The sequence below is a fragment of the Pseudorca crassidens genome, chromosome 4 (assembly GCF_039906515.1).
Source record: "Pseudorca crassidens isolate mPseCra1 chromosome 4, mPseCra1.hap1, whole genome shotgun sequence".
In the NCBI taxonomy this organism is placed as follows: domain Eukaryota; kingdom Metazoa; phylum Chordata; class Mammalia; order Artiodactyla; family Delphinidae; genus Pseudorca; species Pseudorca crassidens.
The window spans coordinates 153,617,096-153,626,502 of record NC_090299.1 but is presented as its reverse complement, the minus strand read 5'-3'; the positions used below and the strand labels follow the sequence as shown (position 1 = coordinate 153,626,502).

Genomic DNA, 9,407 nt, shown 5'->3' with positions numbered 1-9,407 from the left:
ATTTTGTATTGTTAAAAGATGAAACTAAAACCGAGGCCCCCTAAAGCCGAGTTCTTCTGCTGAGTTGACAATTAACCTCTTTATCCAAAACTTTACTTTCTTTATTTTCCTGAACCCGTTCCCCTCAAGACTGAGAAGTCTCAAAGAGAAGGGGGGATTGAACCCGTATACAAGCCCCTGTGTCCCTGCTCTTTGAAGTAAAAGCCTTTTGCTTTAGTCTCCCAGGCCTCCCCTGAGTCTCTAAAGGCTGCTCTAGAGTTAATGTTTAGGAATGTGAAGACGTAGAAACAAAGAATAGCTGTTGGGCTGGGAAACTGGTAACGATTTAGACTATAAACCAGCCCCATGGCAGAATCACTGAACTCCCAGTTCCCCGAAAGATACAGATAAAGGTCCGACACACAGTCCTAGGTTGATTTTGCAGGAAGCAGACCCACCAGATGAAAAGTGCTGAGCACAGGTACATAGACGCTAAGCCGTTTGAAACCAGAAGGTTGATGATGCTTGAAACCTCACCTTGATGCCAAACCAATCCAAGAATCGTGCACGAGCTGATTGCACACCCTGCAGCCCCTCCCTCACATGACCTTTAAAAACCCTCCCTGAAAGCCATCAGGGAGTTTGGGTGTTTTGAGCATAAGCTGCCGGTTCTCTTGCTTGGAGCCCTGCTTGGTATCATCACCAAGAGATGCATGAATGAGCCCTCAGGACAAGATGGAAACTGAAGGGCCCAGGCACTGAAGAGGTTTTGACTTGTGTCAAGAAAATTACAAGAAGAGATGCTCAGTGATGGAGGATCTCCAAGTGCCCATGGGACAGTCCACCTTTAAAACGTGCCACAACCAAGAAAATCAGCCTTAGCTTGAGGACTGTTTAGTAGGGCTTTTCCCTCCCTGATCCCAAACTTGGAACAAGCAAGTATGGGGTAGGAGATGGCAGAACAAAACATGAAAGACTGATTGTGGCCCCTTTTCCTCTTCCAAGGGAGCCTTTGCTGGCCTGAGATGGGATGGGCCCGGAGGACGAGAGAATTTTGAATTGAATTTGGAATTTTGTCCAATTAACTAAAGAAATGAAGGTCCTTTGAGTACTAAAGAAACAGAAGATCATCTAAAAATTATCTAATAGTAAACAAACTAAACTAACTGCCAACCATTTAGCACAGGGAAGGAAAAGTCCAACACAAACAGCTAGTTTACAGGAGAAGGCAAGAGAAAGATTAAAATTGTTTTAAAATTGCACACTACGAATCATTTTCTCCCAATGTGCATGGTATGTATTCCAGGTGCATAAGTTACTAAATCATTAAATGTCTGCATTAGTACTAACGTGAGCATTTCTAAAGCACTAGAACAAGCTACGGAATATATGTAAGGTGAAATACGTGCTCAGTTTGTATGTACAGAGCACAAAGGTGCTCATTCTTTTGCTTAATTAATTTCAGTTTGTACAAAGTAAAGCATATTTCAATGGCAAAAATGCGTTTGGTATTTCACCTTTGCTTTTGTGTTGGTGCACAGAAGCATCTTAATAAAATGATGAAATATCTGACATCCAGGCGTTTATTTTCTTAAGAGTTAGCTCTCTGCCACCTTTAGACTTGCACGGCCTTCAGGGAGATGACAGACAGCTCGAGAACCCTCTGGAGTTGCTGAGAGGTTAGCTCAGTTCAGAGATGGGAAGCGTGAAGGGCACCCTCCTCCAGCACGGGACTGCCCAGAGCTTGGCCAAATGCAAAAGTGTGCCAATGAGCCACTTGATTGGTGTCAGAGTGGAACTCAACCAACAATAACTGCTTTTTAATAAGTTTTCATATACATAACTATCTGCCCCATGTCAGATCGTCACAAGGTCTACATTCCTCCGTTATTACAAATCAAGAACTTGGAAGCTTATCAAATTAGACACTTACCATGTAATAAATATTTCTAAAGAGTTAATATAGTTTCATAATCAGAGATTAGCACACTTCCTCTTTTTTTAACCTTTGTCCATATACTGCCCGTTTTGCCTATTTTTGAAATTAAAAATATTGATAACAACCTAGTGTCTCTGTACAAGGAAATAAGAAGTTGGAATCATTCACTTGTGGATTTACATGCAATGTCTAAAAGTTCACAAGTTCTACTAAAGTAAATATGCATCGAACTGTTGATTAAGTACAGTTCAAAACATAGACTGATATGACAACAACTAAACCAAGACTCATTTATACGGAAAGGGAAAACAAAAGGACAGCCACCCTCCCCAAGGTCAGGGTTAACGATGCTGAGAACACGGACAGGCCAACCTCCGTGTCCTCGGCGCATGCTCACAGACGCCGCCCCATGGCCATTGCGCATGCGTCAGGACTCCGCATCCCTGAGCTCCTGGGAAACTCTGTAAACAAATTGGCTTTGCTACACTCGTTCCAAAGTGTTCATTGTCAGCAACTCGCTTACTGCAATACTAGTAAGTAACCCTTATTCATGTTTTACAAAAGAAAATACAGAATTGTGGTCTGCGCATCAGCAGAGGGGACCTGGCAGTATTTGTTAGAAGTCAATATTCAAAACGCAGTTTAATTATTCAAGTTCAGTGTATTGTGTCCAAGAATGAGGAGAGAGCGCTGTGGACGCTGTGGATGGCAGTGAATTCCCCTTACAAGGCCTCGCCATTAAGCCTGTTCGTAAGTATCCCAACTAAGGATCCCATAAATGCTGCTGTTATGAGTAAAATCTGTGTTCATTTCTGTCTTCTTAGTGAAATCCTTCTGAATGCACTAGCTTAACACACATATAACTTTGGTGCTCTTGAAGATGTAGTGAGAATCTCCATAGATTCAGGGAAGAAGCACAATTATCAAGGTATGAATTAAAATCATGATATGCAAAGTTTTAAAGATATGCAAAAATTTGCTTTTAAATGAATTATTCAACTGTAATATTTGTTTAACTAATTTAAAGAAATTTAAATTTACATGTAAGTTGTTTTGAAAATGACACTGGCTGGCTTACAAACTTAAGTTATCATGTAGAAGTTCAAAAAATAAAAAATAATGGTAATTCACATTCCTATCTGTCATACCCAAGTTATATCCATTTTTCACATCTTAGGGTTTTGTCCGTAAGTACACATAATTTTCTGATATTTTGTTTCTTTCGCTTATATCATTACAGATAATTTATTTAACCTGTTCATACATTCAATACACTAGATTACGCTGTGGTAACATTCAAGTCCAAAATGTTAGCAGTTTATAATCAGAAAGGTTTACTTCTCACTCGTTCTGTGCCCATGGCGGGTTTCCACAGGCTCCAGAACTTCCTTGGAGAGGTCGGCTGAGGAGGGATCCGGGGGGACTCACACCCAGGTTTAAAGCTTCTAACGGAGGGGAAGCTGCCATCCACGTCCACCCACATCTGCCGGGCTCCGCCCGACTCCACGGTGCAGGGAGACGCAAGTCTACCGCTGGACCGAAAAGGAGAAGGAACACGGTTTTTGAACAGTACTCATGACTGTCTCGTCTATTTCTGGACATTGAATTAGTTTTCAGTCTTTCTGCAATTTTAAAGAGTGCTACAATGGATATTCTCAAATACATTTTTCTTGTTGTTATTTCTTCATTGCAAATTCCCAGGAGTGGAATTGCTGGGTCAAGAATACAAATATTGTAATGACCCAATACATGTTACCATTTAGCTTTTCAATATTATAGGAAATAAATGGATCCATTTTATTCCCCAGGAACTACTTGCTATTCATCCTAGTACACCTGTTGTCTTAAATTATAGACAATCCAGTCTTCATGGAGTAAACAAATAATACATTCTAGCCTATGATTTTACAAATATCTATTTGTTTTGAGATATCATGACTTTACATTGAGAAACTGAAATTATTTTAACTAAGAAGATATTTTGGAGAGTCATAGTAGTTATAAACCTATCATTCTTTTGTTTCATATCAATTTGCAATTCCCACCTCACATTGTTGATAAAGGAGATTCAGTGCAATCTTTCTGGTTCTATCTATCTATCATACCATATGAAAGATAGAACTAGAAAGTACCATATATGTGTATATGTATTACATGGTACTCTCTTAGGGACAATAAAACAGTACCTAGATTTACCTAGCATTTTTGATAATGACTGAATCACTTCAAGTTCTCACTTGTATTCAATAACAGACTCTGGCTAATTGAAAGAAATGTTTTGAAAGGAAATTGGGTAGCTTACTGAATCACTAGGAAGACTGAGGGGAAAAACCAAAGAAAACTGTTTCAAAAACATAGGCAGGGGCTTCCCTGGTGGCGCAGTGGTTGAGAGTCCGCCTGCCGATGCAGGGGACGCGGGTTCGTGCTCCGGTCCGGGAGGGTCCCGCATGCCGCGGAGCGGCTGGGCCCGTGAGCCATGGCCGCTGAGCCTGTGCGTCCGGAGGCTGTGCTCCGCAATGGGAGAGGCCACAGCGGTGAGAGGCCCGCGTACTGCAAAAAAAAAAAAAAAAAAAATAGGCAGAATCCCTTATAGCCAAAATCTGCCCTTGCAAACAGCCGGACTGAGGTCACTCTGCTGTGCTCACTGCTTCCTCAGTACACCCCTTGGCATACGTGCCTCTGTGGGCAGGTGACGCGGGCTCAGGTACTACCCCAGTCTGGCGACTGCTTTTGGAGACCAGAAGTTGATGCTGCTGCCTCTGTACTCCCTCCCGGCTCCTTTCCCCTGGATTCAGACGTTTAGGTGGAGGCATGTGATGGGCCAAGAAGAGTTCAAGTGTCCCAAACTGCAAGACAGGGTGTTCAGTGTCTCTATAGTCAGAGCGGGGACCTGTCCCACCAAGGTTCACACAGCAAGGTGTTCCCCATACACAGTGAGGGGCTTCAGAAGAGGGAGGCACAGAAGCAAAGACTGAACGAGTACCACCACGAATGGAGCACACATTTACTACAAGCAGAGCACTTAGACATCTTCTACAATTTCCTTTCATATATTCTGCCCCCCACCCCGCGCCCACCCCCGACCATCAAAGCCTGATTGAGATTGTTCTGTTCACTTCCTCTGCCCTTTAACCTGCGGAATTTAAAAAGCTTTGCTTTGCTTTGTTTTCAGCTTATAAAGAGAGTATTCATTTCACATTTCCTTTGATGAGTCACATCCTTCTGCTTTTAGAGTCTCTGATGCATTCCCTTTCTTATATTTGTGGTTCTGTCATCCCTTATAAAATCTGTGTCGTATATCCAGAAAGGTAGTGCAAGTCGTTCATGATATCCCCTTTCTCTGGCTTAGGGGAAGGAGAACATGTAGGTGGAAATTGCCAATATGTCAGGAACGAAGGCACATAAAGAAACAGGGCTTTATTCCTCCAATTTGTCTAGTAGAAAAGACCAACAAACCCAATACAAACATAGGTGCTGTATCAAAGAAGTAAGTATAGAGTGTACTGTAGGCACATGAAAAAGACAGTGACTAGTCCCACTTAGGAAAAGTTTCAGAGCAGAGATGTTTGATCTGAGGTTTTCTTTTAGCATGAAGTCTATCGTGTAAAGAAAGGATTAAGCGCCTATAGGGAGGTTTTCTACATTGATTTCCTTAAGAAGTTTCCTCTGATATGTACATTTTATAAGAAGAGCATAATTTAATAATGAACCGTCACCTCATTCAAAAATCTCTCTTTAGCATGCTTTATCTAATGCTGAATAATTTTCTAAGCTTCTGGTACAAACTCATCATTGCCCCAAATAATTATTTTTGGAGTAATAGAAGTTTTTAAAAAGAAAAGAGAACATTCAAATTAGAGATTCATATTTCAAACTTTGCCCCCTTTAAAGCCAAATAAACCCAGCTTTAACTTTATGTCCTTTTTATCATTGAAATAATGAGATGTTTACTTTCAATACAAATATCTCACCAAACCACCAAAACAGTTTTGAAAGAGCTCAAAGTAGAGTTTACAAAATTCCCAACTTTTAGAACGAGAGGTGGTCCTCCCTCTGGTCTAAGGCCAGCCAGTTTCTTCACCTGCACCCAGTTCTCCATCCCCTTCCTTCTCATACACTCTCTGATGCATTACCCCTGATAATTACTTTTCAATACAGTTTGGGCTGGGAAACATCAATCTGATCTAACTACCTCATTTTTTAGAGGATGATATTCAAATTGAGAGACATTAAGTGACTCAAATCTACTTAGTTGCAAAGTCAAGTCCAAGGCAAAGATGGTGAAAACTAGGAAATCTATCTCACATTGAGATTAGTTGAAAGTGCAGTGGAATATTTAGTTGGGAGTTTGATTTAGTTAAATATTTCTTTGGCCAGCAAACTTGAACGCAAACGTCTGAAGGCTTCAGGAAGACATTTTCAGCTCAACTGTACAAATAACTAAAAGCTAGTGCCCTAAAACATAGTGATCCCAGTGGGATGAATTGACTTTCATGATGGTGAATTCCTATATATTTGTTGTATTCCTGAGCATAATAAATTATGAGGACTCAAGGTGGCTTGGAAACGGTCTTGGCTTTGGACTAAAGATTCTCCTGGAAGACACTTGGTCAGGTGACCAACCCGTGAGGGAGTCCCATTTCTGCTGCTGCTGGATTCTTCGATCTAGGGAAAATCACTTATTTGTCCTCACCAGATTTTTGTGATGGTCATCGGAGGTTATACATGGAAAACCACAGGGATATTTGTACACTGCTTCACAATTAGTGATTTTCACTGCTATTACTCACCCAACACGTTATCCAATATATTATCATTTTAAATAATTGGCACTGAACTTAGAACATTTTGACTGTTTGGGCTGCTCTAAGAAAACAACAGTAACGAGAATAGCAGCAAAAACATCCCTCGTGTTTTGCTTGGAAATGAATTTTTAAGGCACATATTGAGAGATTCTCTTCCAACCCTTGGGAGTCTGTTCAACTCCCATCACTTGTGTCTAAATCAGTGGGTTACCCTGTCAACTAATGACAAGTAATAAGGTGACAGAATGTGTATCGTTACGTTTCATCTCACTGCCTCATTATTTTGAGTTGGTGGACGTACAGAGGCAAACACAAGTTGGCACTATTACGCACAGTACTCTACTGTGTTAAAGGGGCAGAAACCTCCACCCGTGTATAAATATGATGCTGTCCTTTAGAAATTATAGGAAGAACAGAGTGAGAAGAGGGGTTTCTAACTCTTTAAAATCCAGAAATGTGGAAGAAAGAGAGAGACAGACAGACAGACAGAGAAGGAGAGAGGGAGAAAAGCCTTTGACAAAAGCAGAGAACTTGAAGAGGCCCATTTTCATAATATGAAATGCAGTATTTATTTTTCTCTAGTGGGCAATAAAGGAACACAGCATGTAAGGATTAGCTCAAATTGATTTGAAGGCACGGATCTCTTTATGAAAGAGCTTTCAAAGGAAAAACATGACATGCTCTGGCACTAGGAAGACGGTGCCAGGAAGGATGGTGCCCCCCATTCACGTTCCAAGAAGGAAATATTCATTAGCTCTGAATACCAAGCTGCTTGCAGAACACGTTCCTGCACAAACTTGCCCCTAACACTGCTGAATGTTATTTCCGTCTGGCCTTATATCAGGGCTTGCTTAGAATGTTGTCTTTCAGCTTTATTCCTGATGGATTTTAACTCAGTATAGGAATACGCACAGCGCAGTGAAGCTTGGTAACTTGTCCTTTATGAATCAGACATATAGGAACACTGTAAGCAGGAAAAATTCAACAACTTATCTAACCACAAACTCTATTATATTATGGGAAAATAAAACTCCTATTGATGTAACCAAAAAAAATTGAAATATTATATTAAAGTTGCATTTTATGAAAGAAGAGGAAAGAAAAACTTATTTTTAGAAAATGCCTACAATAGTTAAAACGTATTCAGATTTCTTGCTTGACGAAAGAGTGAGAAAAAAAAAACTTTAAATATTCGCTGAGTCAGTCTTACAGAGGAAATATTTATGAATCTCACTATTATAAAATATGATGAAACATCATCTGTACTCTGGCTAAATGATTCATAACTAGTTACTTATTACAGTAAAAATAAATTTCTAAAGAGTCAGAAACATTTGCCACCTTCATGACCACGTCTTTCCAAAGTGTTACCTGTGGAAAGACACATACCCCCAAAACCGGGACCTCAGAATTATGCCTCCTGCTTTGTCATACCCAAAGGCGTGATTATCTAATACCCTAGGAACCACACGCTGTTTATGTGTTGCCTCTGCTCCCTAGAGAGAGATTTGTGTTCTGGTTCCTCCTATGGTTATTAAAGATAAGAACCAGACGCTATAAGGAAAAGAAAGTGACAGATTTGAATATTGTGGGACATAGATGAACTGCCTTACAGGAAAATTAAATGAAATGATCAATAATTATTTAACAATAAAATAAAATCGAGTAATATACAGTATGTACGTAACTAAGAGGCAGAAACCCTGGCAGCATTGTAATATTAAATTAAACACATACTTAATATGGTTAGAAATTGTTCCTTTCTCCTAGCCCAGGAAGAGACCCCCAAACACAACATGGACAGCTGGTATAAGTTCACAGGTGTTAACATCCTCCACCATCAAGTGGCCTCAGGAGTGCTAAGTGCGTCAAGATTCTGAGGGCCTAGAGCCTCACGTGGTCCAGAACGTGCCCTAAAGTCAGCCTCCCAATGTCCTCTCGTTCACTGTGACCCTCACTCCATCCCTCACTGCCCCCTCTTCCAACTGGAAACAGCACAAATAGTAGAGCGGTGACAATGGCATCGACTGCATGAGTCGTTCAATAACTGATGCACAGAAAAGACACGTACTGACCACCTCCGACGCACCAGACTCACCTCTGAGTGCATTGCAACCAACAGCGGAAGAAACGAAGATCTTTGCCCTCGTGGAGTCTACATTCTGGAGGAAGCCTGCAGTGAACACAATGTTTCAGCGAGAAAAAGTCATCTAAACAAGGGAGGATGAGAGACTGAGGTCATGGTTAAACCAGAAGGTTGAGCAGGGTAAATCGGGGCTCAAAGAGCGGGGGGTTTGTGTTGAGGGGCAGAGGGGAAGAGGCTTTAAGAGAGATATTGGATAGGACACCCTTGAAAAGAATCTGGAAAGAGGAACGATATTTATCACAACAGTCAGCATATTTTGAACAGAAAGGAAATGCAGACAAAACAGACCTGGGATCCAGGAAAGCACTTTAGGACAAGTGCAGGCAGCTTGGTGATGGGAGCAGGGTGTCATAGGGTCTCAGGTCTCTCTGTGCAACACGTGAGAGAGGCATAAGCTGCCCTTTTGCTCCAAACTCCCTTTCCGAGGATGCTTCTATAGCAAATCACCTTGGAAGACAGAGGTAGGGAGTCTTTCCAGAGCAAACAGCAGGTCTGTGTTAAGCCTTGGGAGATGAGAGAGTGTTTTCTGGGTAGGCAT

General features: G+C 41.2%; 1 long non-coding RNA gene across 1 annotated transcript; it reads left to right on the top strand.

Moving 5' to 3' along the window:
• Nucleotides 1-2,336: 2,336 nt before the first annotated feature.
• LOC137223288 (uncharacterized) lies at nt 2,337-4,092 on the top strand. Its single transcript, XR_010942776.1, has 3 exons — nt 2,337-2,451; nt 2,743-2,846; nt 3,294-4,092. It is a non-coding gene; the product is annotated as an uncharacterized lncRNA (long non-coding RNA).
• The last annotated feature ends 5,315 nt before the right edge of the window (nt 4,093-9,407 follow it).